The 15,579-nt window shown below is 38.6% G+C and overlaps 1 protein-coding gene across 7 annotated transcripts in view; it reads left to right on the forward strand.

The window, feature by feature from the left end:
• The window catches only part of GPM6A (glycoprotein M6A), a 419,024-nt gene that overhangs the window by 134,372 nt on the left and 269,073 nt on the right, over positions 1–15,579 (forward strand). The gene's annotated exons all lie outside the window — the stretch shown is intronic.

Raw genomic sequence — 15,579 nt, forward strand, 5'->3', positions numbered from 1 at the left:
TACACCTTTGAATGAATGTCCAGATGGAACAAAGACCTGGAGTATATTTTGTATATATTTAGGGATCACCTATATTTCTTTCTCTCTTTTTTCTGTTTCTCTTTTGCTATCTGTTGCTATGGTATCTATTAAGGAAATGGTTATAAATTTTGCAGTGTATGTTTTTTTTTCTTGTTTTCAATTTTTTTTACGGTTCAGTTTAATTTGCTTTAGAAAAAAAACACAGCATGCGGATGGTCTGCCTATTTTAAATTCTCTGATCAAAGTAGTATGCATCTACATGGTGTCTTACTGCTTAAAGGTACAAATCTTGATGATTATTCCTTGTACAGCATACCAGGTTGTAGCTCTGAAAATTATACTGATCTACTCTCAGAAGTAGACTGTACCATCATCACAGCAACATTCTGTCATGCTGGATTCTACTAGATATAGGGAAGCGAAGGGGGGATTTTTGTATTGCAAGTACAAAAGTAAAGCTGGCAAATATTTGCCAGAGCAAAATTGCAAGCACTGTTCATACTGCATTTATCCAGAAATAGATTTTTATTTTTGAGTGGGAAATTTAGGAACTAATAAAAGTTGGTTAATGTAAATTGCGTGTAAAGACATAATTTCTGAGTTGATGCCATATTCTGGGTTTCAACTCTCAGACTGGTATGCTTGTTACATGTAAATGTCATGCTTTCTCATTAGAACTGACCCACTTAGGTTAAATGTAGCCTTGGAGTGCTTATAGTCCTGTTTGTGACTAGATGTATGATATCTTGTCACAAATACATTGAAGAAAAAAAATGTAGAAAATGAATCAATTTTAAAACAGGATCATTTATAAATAATAAAGGGATTTTCATCAGAGAGATGTTTTATGCCCAAGTAGCATAAATAAAAGATTTCCACATATTGCAAAAAAGTCCCAAGATATATTTATGTTTATTCTTTTAACAGAAGTAATTTTAATGCTTTTCCTGCATGACCTATGTTATTTAATTTAATTTATATGTAGAAATCAGAGGTAATACATGCAAGATTTATCAGCAGTTTTATATGATGTCATACATATTGTCCTTCAGAATTTTGTAGCTTCTAGGTCTCTTATTATAAAAAGTATGGCTTATTGTCATGTAAAATGCTGGGTTTTTTGTTAGTACAGCAAGTGACTGAAAGTATAGGTGACCACATAATCCAGATAACAGCCACTAATGATTAAATGTTAGGTGGACAGTTCAGAGCCATTAAATCCATATATCTAACACTCCCCCCCCCGAAAGCCCCCCCCCAAAAAAAACAACCGAAACCCAAACAACCCCATAGAATTTAAAAAATACTAAAGAGGGAAGGAGGGAGGGTAGGAATATGTATTGCATGAACAGGTTGCTGTACATGAACTGCCCCTTCATTGTTCAAATTGTCACCAGTTGGCATGATCAGTAGCCACTCACATATGTAATAAATAGTATAATTACAATACACTAACACTGCTATATATTTTTTTGTTTTTAGAATGCCATGTGTTTAGTTTTGATTTGGTTTTGTTTTATTTTTTCCATAACTAGTGTCCAGCTCTCATTTACAAGCCTTGGCCAAAATAGGTTGGAAGCATAACACACATTTTTCTTTATTTTCCTTCTATCAATTCTTCTTTTTTTGTTGTTGTTAAAATGTATCTGGAGTTTGATTTGAAGAAACATAGAATTTAGGAATAAAATAAGGTACCTTTTAGATGAGAGAGAATCATCATCCAAACTTATGTACCATCAATCAAAGGCAAGCATCATGATCATTATAGGCTTACTAGTCACTACTGGTACTTCAAAAGTGGCACCTTGCCTTGAAGGCAAAGTGTTGTCTCTATTACTAGCCTCTCATACTTTTGTATCCTTCTGTCTGTGATTTGCTTCCACTGTCTATACACTGTCAATACATCTATTTGATGTTTTGCCATGACTGTCCAGTATATACTTCTAGTTTAGCTGGCTCTTCCTTTTTTTTTTTAGTGGCTTGTCCCAAAATCTTTCGCCACCAGATTCATTCTAACTTTCTTCATGCTGCCATCTTGAATGCAACTACATATTTCTTTCCTTCTCTTCCTCTTTCTTTGCTGTAAAATCAATGGGAGTTTAAATTGTCCGTGCTTACTAACTCCTCCACTCTTCACAGCAGATGCTTTGAACCTCCCACTGCACGACATTGCACTTTGCTAGCAGCCATGATGGCAGTGAGTAGTTAAAGTGCATTTCACAAATACAGTACACAGCTCTAACAGGAAGCTTGCTGCTTGAATGATTGTAATATTCCTATAGAGTCAAATGTAATAAAATACTGATACTAAATACAAATATCATGTTTGCTATCATAGTGTTGAACAGTGATATTCTGTGTGGGGACTTCTTCCTACGTATTCTTTTAAGGCTACAACTTTGCCAATGCCAGCAGAGGAACATGGGATATATATTACTTGTCTGACTTCTGAAGTTAATTTTTGTCAGAAGCTGTATGGTTCAAATACTGACTGCGAATCAGGTCTCAAGTATTCTAATTCTTGCTCCAATGCTGCTTTACTGCTTGGCATTGTAAACATTATTTTCCTTTCTGCCTCAGTTTTCTCAGCTGTAAAATGTAGATGATATTAACCTTTTAATTTTTTTCCAGCAGATTGAATATGTAAAGGACTATATAAGTAGTTGGTGTTTAAACGTGTTGTTTATTCAGTTTTGCACTTTGGCAACGGGTGCCTTTTTCCTTATTGCCACTACAATATCTTCTAGGCCAGGGCAGGCAATTATTTCACATGGAGGGCCGCTTACCAAGTTATAGCAAGCTGTCAAGGGCCGCATGGGTAGCCCTACCCCTTGACAGGTGCCCCGCCCCCTGGTCACCATCTTGGTGTCTTGGGACAAATGTCCCAGGGCCAGTACCAGTGGGACCAGCACTGGTGGGGCCCAGATCAGGGTACAGGCTGGCAGGGGTCTGTGGAGCCAAGCTGGGCTGCACCAGCAGGGAGAGGGGGGAGCTGGCCCAGCTCCATAGAGCCCTACCACCCAGGAGACTGTACCTCTGCTGCCCTGCTCTGGGCCCTGCTGGCGCTGCTCCTGGGATGTGGCTCCCGCACCTGCTCACTCCCAGTTTCCCCCCAGCCCTGCAGTGCAGGCCGGGGGCAGCGCGCAGCCCCGACCTCCTGCTTGCTGGCAGGGAAGGAGCTGGTGCTTAGCATGAGGGAAAAGCGTCCCCTCCCCCACCCCATGGCTCCATGCTCCCTGCTGAAGCTGATCGCAGCCCACTCAGGGCTGTCCTAAGCAGGCACAGGCAGCCGCAGGTGGGCTGTGAGTGGCTGCAGCGTGGGGCACCGGGCATGGGGAGGACAAGGGGCTGCTTTTCCCCCTGCTCAGCACCAGCTTGTAACCCACCCCTGCTGCCAGCCAGGGTCCCCGGAGCTTGTGTGCTGAGCAGCAGCAGCAAATGCTGCCCAGCATGGCAAGCAGGGTGGGCTGCAGCTGCTGCCACCGAGGCCCTGACGGGCAAGCCTGGGGCTGGGTTACAAGCTGGTGCTGAATGGGGGGAAAAGCAGCCCCTTGCCTGCCCCATGGCTGGCCCCCCATGCTGCAGCCACTCACAGCCCGCCTGGGGCTGCCTGTACCTACCCAGGATAGCCCCGTGTGGGCTGCGAGCAGCTGCAGCAGAGGGCTCCGGGCACGGGGTGGGTCGGATAGAATGGCCTTGTGGGTCGGATCTGGCCCGCAGGCTGTGTTTTGCCAACCCCTGTTCTAGGCTCATAAATCAGCAGTGGCTGAGAACACTGTTTCAAATACATTGACTATCATACATCCTGTTCTTGTCCAAATATTGGATCTATGCATAGAAATGTAGTCTCTACTATTTGAAATGTCATGGTACAGTATATCTTGCACACTAAAAATAAACTAATAACTAGTAGCTAATTAAAATAGTCCCACTCTCTGAATGTACTCCATTGTACAAATCATTGGTAAGACTCATTTCGAATATTATGTGACATTCCGGTCATCAGTGTTAAAAAAATCAGCTAAAACTGGAACCTGTTCCAGAAGGGCCGCTAGCACAGTTACTGAAACTTTTTGTTATGAGTGAAGATTAAAGGAGCTTGGGTTTGTTTAGCTTTACAACCTAGAAATTGAATCAGATAGGATCGCCTCCTTACAAGTACGTTCATGAAATGAGTATTAGGGAAGGAGAAAAACTGAAAAACGGCACCACTCCAAGATCAGTTGGATGTGAACTGTCTATGGATACATTTAGAATAGAAATTAGAAAAAGATTTCTAACTATCAAAGGAGTGATGTTTTGGAATTGTTTTTCAAGTAGAGTGATGAGGTGCTTTAAAATTGAACTGAATATGTTTAAGGAAGAGATGGTATGACAGAGCAGGGCACAGGGTCCTAGGTTAACAATCGGTGTGTGTGATATGTGGAATTAATCATTTGTAATCCCCTAGTTGCGGCAGAGGTGTAACACTCTTAGGCCAGTTACAGACATTATGCTTTTACTGTTATAAATAATCAGAAACCAGTCTTTACCCATGACAGAACCTAAGTTTGTCATGCACAACTGGTCTGTACCCATAACAGAACAGAAACTCAGCATACATAAACTGGTGTAAAAATGGCGGAACCTACACTAATATTTGCCTTTCCCCCCCAACGAAGGGGGAATATGTGTTCTGTTCTCTACCCATCTAAACTATGCTGCTTACAGAAAACCATGCAACTTAAATTGATTCTGCCTCAGGCTTTTTGAATGTCTGTACCTAGCCTTATAGTGTAGTAGGTGGTGTGGGTTTTGATGACTGCGAGGGCCAAGAAAGAATTGTTTTTTATATTGTTGTGAATGCTGCAGGGTTTTTTTTGGCACATTTCTCTGAAGCATTGGGAAGATGGCCATTTTGATTGGGGTGTGCTGATGTAACTGCTGCTCCATAGAAAACCCAGAGGTTCCTAGCTCTTTTGTTTAGTGTCATACTGGGTGTGTCTACACGTCACTGTATGGCAATGTAGCGATCATGTGGGTCTACAGGTGACTGCTAGCTATGTCGCTTTAGTGGCATGCCTCCCCACTTATAGTGCACTGCTACAGTGACATAGTGGGAAAATCTAAGCATGCACCACCTGTATGGCACAGTACGGGCAGTTATTGCATGTAGGCGCACCCACGGATAATCAAATTTGTGGTCAGGAAGGAATTATCTCTGTAGATCAGACTGGTACAGACTAGGGGGCATTTTTCCTTTCTTTGTAGCGTGGGGCATAGTCGTCTTCCTAAGATCTACTGAGCACATATTAATTAATTATTTACCTGTTGTCATACTGGTAGGCCCAGCAGGCAATGCCCTTCTGTTTCTTGCTTTTACCTGTGGCATGCAATAGGATGTTCTTGGTGTTTTGGTAATTGTACCTTGTAGTTGTGCCAGAAGGTTTAACATAATGAGTTTTGGGATTCATTAGGTAAATGTATTGCCTGCAAAGGCAAGGAATTGGACTTGATGGGTCAGGTAGTTCCTTCTAGGCCTATCTTCCAAAATATCAATAGCATAATGCCTTGAAAGATGGCAAGCCAGTATGGTTTCCATGGAAGGAGTTGAATGAGGCAGTTCCAATCCTATGCAATCTCAGTAAGAGCTTTACTTGTGTTTCTGCTGCTAAATATGACAAAGAAAGTTAACATGAATATTTTTATCTGAAATTAAATCAATTTTTTACTTACTTCTATAAACTGACCCTTAGGATATGAGCTCTTTGGGATGGGATTGTCTTTTAACATGTATGTACAGCATTGAGCAGCAGAGGAAAACAGATCTTGTTTTTGCATTGTTTGACCTTACTTTAAAAAGCTTAATGATAAGCATCTAATGATCTAAGCACTTTAATTAAACCTAAAGCTCTGCATAATAAAAGTTAAAGATTGTGATGTAATACAATGGACGGTCTATGACACGCTGAAAATTACCAGCCAAATATTAACTATCAAAACAGGTGAGCTCCACTTTAGAATTGGCATTGTCCTAGCATGAGATTGTGTTTAATTTACCATATGCACTATTTTAAGCAAAGGAGAATATTGGTTCCTCTTCAGGCATCATGGTATAGAATGGCACGTTCCTATAATTTATGACTCTACTTTGGATATATCTATTATAATGTACAAAGCCAGAAGGTTCTCCCCCCATCCCTGCCTTTATTACCTGCTTCGTACAATCCCTTGTTGATAAAGAATGGAACTTCATTAGGTAATGTCCCTCCCACAGCACTTGGTGCTCTTGTTGATATGCTGCACCTCTCTTTTTACATGGCAAGTGGAAGTGGAGTTTACAAAGGAGGCGGCTAATGTCATCTTTTCTGACTGTCCACTAATAGAGAGCCATCTGTGCTGGCAGGCTTCCCGGTTTGTCATTTCTGGCCAGTTTGCATCTTCAGAGGTGCAGAATAGGTTTTGTGGACCACAGAATCCCAAGGTATAACATAGAACAGGAAGTACAGAAAAGAATAACATTGGCTGCAGCTCAGGCTTTGTAGGTTTTGCTGGTTTTAGGCCAGCAATTAAGGCTGTTTAAGTGCATATAATTGTGTATATTTGTCTTTTATATAGTACTTTTATGTATGTTCCAGTGTTAGATTTACATCATCCTGATTCCTGTCTAACAGCTGTTTTTTTCCAAAAAACTCATATAATTATCCTGTTACTTCACTATGGAGGAAGTCTTCAGTATGTTGTATGGAATATTTGTTGTCAGCCTTTCTGATCCTGCAGTGCATCTTAACAACTGCATAATAATATGCACAAACTGTGGAAGTAGAAGCAGCATAATGCAGCCGTTGTAGTATGGTGTTGCTTTGATACAAGGCAGAAGTAAGCAATGTTACGTAAGGTGGCTCTGTTCAGTACCTGAGCTGGAAGTTCTATAGTTGCATTAGAACAGCACTAAGCCCAGCCTAATCAGCTCTGCCTGTGGAGCAAAGATAATTAGCTTACATGCAGCAGCATCCAGAGACATATACTACTTCCTGTCTTCATTGAGGACTGGGCAACCCTGCATCTCAGCACAACTCTTCTTGGTGCTACCTGAAAGTTTAGAGAGGGATATTGGCTCACATCCCTTTTGATGCTTGTACTAGTGGCCCACAAGTAGCCCACCAATGGGCCACAGACCACCAATTGAGAACCAGTAGGTTAGGTCAGGTCTTTTTTTCATTCTGGTTCCTGGTGCTTTCACTACTATGACTGGAAGCTTGAGGTCAGCAGATCTGGCAGTAAATTTTACAGACATGTAATCCATACATTTCCTACTTATTTCATTTTAAAGGAATTTCATTCCTTTTTCTACCAGCCTAAGCAAGACCCTTCCTACATAGGTATATGTTGGAACCTTTGTATTCTCCTCTCCTTTCTATTCGTGTTACAATATAGGGTGATTGTTACAGTCAATAATGGATAATATTTTTGTGTCTGATCTTACATCCAGTTAGTTATATGACACTCACCTGCACCATTTTAACACACTTTATATGAATTACTTCAGAACATATGATACTTCACAACAACATTTTTCTTGCTTCCTGAATATGATTTTCATTAGAGAAAATGTTTAGTGGCTAATGAGGAGGATACTATCCACAAGAGTAATTGAGCAGCTGTAGGCAAATGGAACAAGGAGAAGCCTTGCCTAAAGTTGTGAGAGATCTGTTCCTGTTGAATTCTGTCTGGAGTTGAGGTTACTACATTTTAGTATTTGTATTATGATGGTGCTGTATAGCCCCTCATGGAACAGGGAACACATTTTGATACAACAAAAGATTATATACCGCTGCCTCAAAGCACTTAAAATGAGAGAGAGGGAGACAGAGCGGGAGAGGACTTAAAATGAGACAGTAAAAGCTATCATGCAACAGTTGAAGGCAGCAGACGTGCTGAATACCATGGAGCAATTAGTGAGCTTATATTGGTAAATGTGGCAGACCAGTGATCAGAATACACCAGCAGCCCATTGTTAAGTTTTTTCATTGAAGGATTTATAGGAGATTAATCAGGTGGACATAGTGTGCTCAGTAACCCTTATGCCCAGCCTTCAAAAGTCAACCTAAAGCTTAATTGCTACACTTGATCACAGTTAGTGTTATGTGTCTTCAGAGGACAGTGGGTCTCTGAGGTAACAGTGGGTCATAGGCTTTTAGAAGATGATGTTCTGTACTTTGGACTGCCCCTAGAAATTGAATAACAGTCAGTTACATTCATGGGACTGGTTTGATTTCTTATCATTGAAGTTTTCTCTGTCACCAGTACAAGAGAATAGCTGTCCATTTTGTTAGTTTGACTCTTGTTGGAAATCAGCTAGATTAAAATCAAGGACAGCATATAACAATCTGCACTTTGAATTTACTGGCTGAGTAGACTTGTAAATAAAGCCTGGGAACTAAATTCTTCTCTTGCATACAATTGTGAGATTGTAGTTTCAAGCCAATTTGGGTTTCCAATAGGGGAAAGTTTGTTTTATTATATAGCTATCACTTTACCAACTTTTTTAGAACCCCTGAAGTGCAGTCAGTTTTATGCATAATTAAGGTAATACAGAACATGCTTTTAAATCTGGCTTGTGAACAGTCTGTAAGTAAGAGGAAGAGATGCACAATTTTGTAGTTTTTTATGAGTGTTGTCAATGTCCAGTTGTTAAATAAAATATGTTGGTAAAGGACTTTAATTAGCTGTCAGTCTCTTTTTCCTCTTCAATTATTGAATTTAATGTGGCCTTTCTGTCTTGCTTCCTATGCCTGGGTTTGGAGTTGTTTTTTGGCAATTCTTTCACAGTAGTATTATCTTAAGTGAACAATAAAACTAGCCTGAATGCTGTTTGTCTTTTTTATGTACTCCCCTAGAGATAATAAGGTTCACTGCCAGATCAATTAGCTATTCTCCCTTAATAAACATTAAATAAAGCAGTAAGTTTTAGCAGCTCTGGTGAAGTACCTTGGCTTATTTCCCTGCTTAATACTCCTAAGTAATTAATCAATAATTTTATTAAAGAAAACTGCAATAACAGCATTCAATGGGAAAATAAAACTAACAGTTTTCTCTCCATATCATGAAGTTTCCATGAGCCTTTTTCTCTCTGTACCTGGAGCTGTGGTTCTCAAACGTTTTAGACTCAAGCCATCACTCAGAAAGTGTAAATTCTTAGTTTTCATTTGCTTCTTTGTATACAGAAAAATAATAGAGCAATTCTTCTGTTGCAAAGAACTGGGAAAAACTCAAAGATTTCAACTACAATTCCATAGTGTCAAAAGAATGTTGACCTGTTGCGGTCTATCTTGTGAATCATAATTGCACACTTGACAGTGCTAACATTGCGTGGTAACCTGCAACATCCTTGATAAGAACACAAGGCACCTGAATGGGGCATGGCATCTTGGCTGAGAATCGCTGACCTAGAGTATTTACTGTAGCTCATGTAAAGCCACACATATGTAGTAACAAGACACAGTTCATTTTAGCACAGGTTATCATATATCTTGGCATATATTCTAGTTTACTTTGAGTAAAGACTTAACAGGCCAAAATAATTGTACATTAGCATCCCATACATGTCTGTTATTCACAAACAGAGATGTAAATGAAAACCATCCTTTTTATCTAATTTCAGTCAGAGGAAGCAATGGGTAGCAATGAATTTTTATGTTGGTGCTAGACAAATATCTTTTCACCTTTACACAGAATCTTCAGAAAGCATCCTCCTATGATAGTTGAACACTAATTTGATTTTATTTTGTCTGAAGATGTTTTCCTTATGTCACGCAATGAATTTTGGGGTGGTATCTTTTATTTGTAGCCCTGAGGATTTGAGACCTGAGGAAGGGTATGCGGCATCTTGTCTTCTCTCTCCCTTGTCTGTATCTCTCCCAACTCTACAGTTGGTCCAATAAAGGTATCACCTACAAAAATCATTGCTTCATATTTTTCCTGGACCATCATGGCTACATCACTTTAGCATTGTTTTCCTTGTATCACTTACTTGAAGAGAAAAAAAGTCCACAAGCTGGCAAGAGGAAGGACAATAGAATTTAGACCATGAATAGCCTCTAAAACTGTGGGGATAATTTTAATATCTATTCAGATGTTATGGAGCTGAATGGTGTAAATGTTGAGACACATTTATCCTTAAAGTAAAGGCTTGAAGGGTGATATTTGCTTTTAGTATTCATGCAAAACTCCTACTGATTTTAATGAAAGAATTTCACATTTAAATGGTTTTAGAATATGGAGTTTACTAATTTTCTGACAGTTCTACATCACCTATCCCAACATGTGATCATACCTGAGGAAGAATGCCTTGCATTCAAAAGCTTGTCTAACTCTTTCCCAACTACATAGTTGGTCCAATAAAAGATATCACCCTAAGAAACCCTGATCTGTCAATAATATAAGCAATGTATTTTCAAAGTGAGTAGGTCACCAAGGTGCTGAAGACCTATTGAAAAGTTAGAGTGCAGGATATTCAGAGATTTATATTGACTCTGAACATGCAAATCTTGAATTTAATCTAATTAACTCAATGAAAGTATTCTTGTTCGTGCTGAAAACTGTTAAAATGTGAATGACATCAAATGCAGAAAAGTGAGTTCCACATTCAGAGGGGTAGCAGGGCAGCTCCACACCTTGGACAGCCATGATGCACAGGGCAGCACCAGATGCAGTGGTGTAGATCACAGCAGCCATTGTTGCTGTGGTGGCTACTTTGGGCTCCCTCCCACAAAAGCAGTACCTGGGGCTGCTGCCCTGATAACCTCCTTCTCAGTTATGCTACCATTCACATTGATGTAAAAGATTTACATGGACTTTGGGGCCATGCCAATAAAAACAGAGGTTCCACTTTTAAGGCATGAGGAAAGAAGAAGAAAAGATTTTTCTAGCATGATGACATCCAGACTAAGTCACCAAAAAGGAAGGTTGTAGGGAATAGTTGAACTGAAGTTATCTGTCAGAATAATCAATCTTTAATCATATAAGCACTGGTACTGTGCCATGGTCATTCATTTAAAGACACCCCCATAATGGAACCATCAGAATCCATAGTTCCTGTACATGTCCATTCCTGAATGTGGTAGAGCTCATTAAGTATACCAGATGTCTTTGTGGAAAATATAAGGATGAAACTAGACAGAAACTACACTTCATAATGAACAATCACAGGAAAAAGAGGTAACTCAGGGAGATAACTCTTTTCCCAGAACAACACTTCTTGACCTCACAATCCTTGTGCTCAAGGGTAATCTACAAAACACCTTCAGGACCAGGTACAGACACTATATTTTTACCAGTAAAACAAATCATAAATCAAATCCATAACAGATTAGAAATTCAGAACACAAAACTGGTCTATACCCATAACAGAACAAAAGTTTGGTATGCATAGACTGGTTTAAAAATGGTGGAACCCAGTCCAAGATTTGCCCCCCACACGAAAGGGCAAATGTGTGTTATGTTTGCTATTGATCTACACTATGCCACTTACAGAAAACCATGTAAGTTAGATCAATTCTGCCTTGGGATTTTTGAATATCTGTACCTAGCCTAGATGACAAGCCTGGAAACAAAAAAAGTCATTATCTTATGGGACACTACAAAACAGGGGCTAAGCACAGACATTAACTTTATGGCTCCTTATAATCTACCTGTGATCTCTGATAAACTCTCTGCATTCCACAGGTGACAATGCCCCATTCCTCTTGAATGGTCTTGCTCCTCCATTAATCAGGCTATCCTTTCTACTAGTCTTTTATTGTCTTTGAATTATTCTTGATAACTGTCTGTCCACTCCTGCTTTGCAGCCCTCCTCCATTCCTTTAAGCAAACTGTTTGTTTTTATTTGAATTTATGGTTTTACACATGCCATTGTTCTTTCTGCTACTTAGTTCAAGCTGTTTCTGCTTCTTTCCTAGATCTGAGGAAGGGCACTTTGTGTCTAAATGATTATTTGACTGCTTTCAACTGCAGTTGGTCCAATAAAACGTACTACTCCCCCGAAAATCCTTGCCTCTCACATAATCACAGCTATATTGCTCAAGCGTGACCACAGTTCCAGTGATGTACATAAGACAACTTTACTGGTGCTCAGGAATATTTGCCCACAACCAACAATTTTCAACTTTCAGATTTGTTCAGCTGCAGCCTAATCGTTTGTTTTTGCTCACTCCTTCTGGCAGGTCTTTTAGCTTTCTTTGTTCTTTCCCCTTTATGAATGCTGTGCTACTTCCCTTTTAGGTTGAGAACTTACTCTTCCTTCTGGAAAGCTTTGTAATTTTAATGTCTGGGTCCTTTTAAAGTGCAAAATTATACAACATGGATTGACTCTTCTGCTCCTGGAACCTCTGATTGCAGCCAGGAAGGTGGTTATTCTCAGCATGGTTTATATTCTTCCTTTTTGCATATAATACCTGATCTTTCTGCTGATAGTGTGCTAGTGTTATCAGCTTTTAAGCCTGGTTACTCAGGTTCATCCATAAATAAAGGAACCTAGATGCCTATCAACAATACCATAAGTTGTTTTTCTGTTTTTTTATAGAGACCAAAAAGTCTGCTGCCATTTTATAATTTAAGATTCTTTGTTTAGCCAAACAGATCATTCTTTACAAAGACACTCATCAAAAAAGTATATAACAAATCTGTTACAGCTAAGTATTCATTATGAGAAATATTTATATTAAAGCTGCAAACGCAACATAGGGAAAATCTGCCTTTTGATTAGAACATGTTTGAGTGCAATGGCGTACTCTAAAATGACAAATCCCCCCCTTAAGTTACAAGAAACTGTATACTTCAAAAGAAACCAATTCATGTATTATAATGTTGATATTTAAACACTGACTATTCCAGCATCTTAGATACCATGTAACAGGTAGGCAATAAGAAAAGATCAACAAAAGGAAGACATTCTATTTGTAAATACATATTTTAATGTAAGATGAAATGGCATCAACACCGCAATTAGAAGTGTGGACACAGTTTTGTAATCCAAGGACTTTTGGACTTTTCAGTGCTGTAGAGCAAGCCTACATAATTTCATAGAGCATGTTATTTGCAAGCCTAGGGCACTGCAGACCCTCTTGGATCCTCTGCTACTATATTGGTCCCAAAGGGTCATAAAAAGCTGGCATAATTTATCACAGTCCTTTTGAAAAATGCAAGGACTAGCTGAAAGATTTTGTAGCTTCTGGGCCACAGTTAAACATCTAATCCTATATCTATTCATATTGCTGTGGGCTGAGGGAAGGATGTCATAAATTAGCTTTTGGCACTTAGATTCATTGAGGTGTTCCAACTTGGAAATTGTTTGGGAGGTAACTAATGGGCAGTATAAAGCCTATCACTTCTTAAATTGCAGGTTAGAATCCAGGCTGTAATGTAAAGTAGTATGATAATGACTAGAAGTTGTTACTTTTTGCTGGTTCTTGTAGTTGAGATCCTAAAATCTAGTGTTCCCTTGTGTAAATTACTTTTGTTATTTGAAACCTCTGTTGATTAATATCAGTAAGGCAGTCAAGGACAGCAATATGATGTCTGAATTGTTTTTTTCCTGTGTAACTATAGGAGAATTCTTGAGGTCTGCATTGGAGCACACTGATGAAGCATTATGAAGAAGCTTGCATTGTTACTTGTCTTTATTATTCCTTCTCGGTGGATGAAAACAGACCTGCAGGGCTGTTATCCATAAATATTTCACATTTCCTAAATTTCTACAGTTTGGGAATATTCCAAATGTCTCTTACATTTCTTACATTTGCATAATAAGGAATATGATCATTCCTGGACTTCTAATCACATAGCTTGTTAATAACGAAGGCATTTTTTTCTCTTATTGCAGCCAATATTAGTAGTAATAGAATGACCTTTAAATGCTAACGTTAAAACCTATAGGCCATTTTTTCACAAATAAACACCTTTAATTATTACTGTTATTAAGTTGTAATATTGAATAAAATATGCTCAGGTGTAGTGCCCAAATATTCATAACAACAAGACAAAACAAGCCCCTCAATCAAAGAGGAGTTTACAAACTATTGTCTTAGAAGATAAACATATAAAGGATCAGAAGGAGCAACACTGCATATATGACAAGATATTTCAGAAGTACTGACCAGTACATCTAATTTTTAATTAGGGTAGTAGCTGCCAAGCATCTCTTCAAATCAGGCCCATAATCTCTCTCTCTTTGGAGTTCTCTGTATCCATTTGTGTTTGTCCTTGAGATGTGATACCAATCAGGGAGTAATGTTCAGTGTGGTATATGTATGCAGATACTAGATTGGCATGCACAGGTGACAAGTTGGATTTTTGAGAACTTTGGAAAAACTGGTTCTCAATGTTGTTTGTCATACCATATGAAATGCAATCATTTTATGACTTGTAAATGTCTATAACCAAAAGAAAACAAACTGCAGAATTTCTTAGAATTTTCCAGAACAAAGATACTGAAACTGAAAAATAACATGGAAGCGTAGTGAAAACATTTTAGTAGCTAATTAAGAGCCTTTTAAAAAAAAAATTGAAATGTGATGTCATGGTGAAATGTCCTTATATATTAATTGGTCTTTTGAACAATAACAACAGCAAAAACATTTCATGAATGGAGGGCATTTATTCAGTTACAGGATGCAGGTTCATTTAATGACATGGTCCTTGATTTTCATTCTTTGATCCATGCCACAAAGAATTCAGTTTGAAATTACCTGGAAAATAATAAAAATAAGAGGACAGAATAAAAGGACAGAATATAGATCTCAGTATTTGATCACTTCTCACTTTATGCAAAAGCATGTAGATTTAAAAGCAATATTCATTTTTGTTCTGCATAATTTGGTCTATACTACAGTTCATGGCAGAGTTTTTTGGCTGGTTGGTCACTTAATGTACACAGCTGTTGAGATTATAAGATTACACTATTACTATTGATCCCCTTTTCTTCCTTTACATCTTGATCCATTTGTCATCCCCATCTCCACAATTACAAAAATTTTCTAGGAAGAGTTATCATTTTCAAATAGATACCTAGACAAATACTGCTCTTGGGTAATTAATATAGAGTAAAATAATTAAAATCAGTAGTATTAGTATGGATTTATGTACTGGAGTAACTTGAGAGTAGAGTTACCTAAATAACTTTGGGAAAAATGACTTTGAATTTAGGTTATTTCACTTATTCAATGTATTTTGCTAATCTCCTTACTGTGCACTGAAATGGCATAGTGTATTGCCATGTGTACTCCAGGTATATATTTGGGACAATTAATATAATAATCAGGTAAATGTATCCAATAATGTTATAATACTGCCCTTTATTGTACAGAACATATCAGGACTCAATATTAATAGTTGCTTGGCTGCTACATAAGTTACACGAAGATGCATGTTCCTTCCAGGTGTCTAGTACAGACTGTGTTATGTTCTATTCAAAGAAGGTCCGCAGTGATAAGACGCCTCTAACATTTAGCTAATTGAGCCAAATGGTACAATTTTTTAGCATGACCTAAATTAAGGGAAGATTTAGGCACAAATGATGCA

Source organism: Alligator mississippiensis, chromosome 2 (assembly GCF_030867095.1).
Source record: "Alligator mississippiensis isolate rAllMis1 chromosome 2, rAllMis1, whole genome shotgun sequence".
Classification (NCBI taxonomy): domain Eukaryota; kingdom Metazoa; phylum Chordata; order Crocodylia; family Alligatoridae; genus Alligator; species Alligator mississippiensis.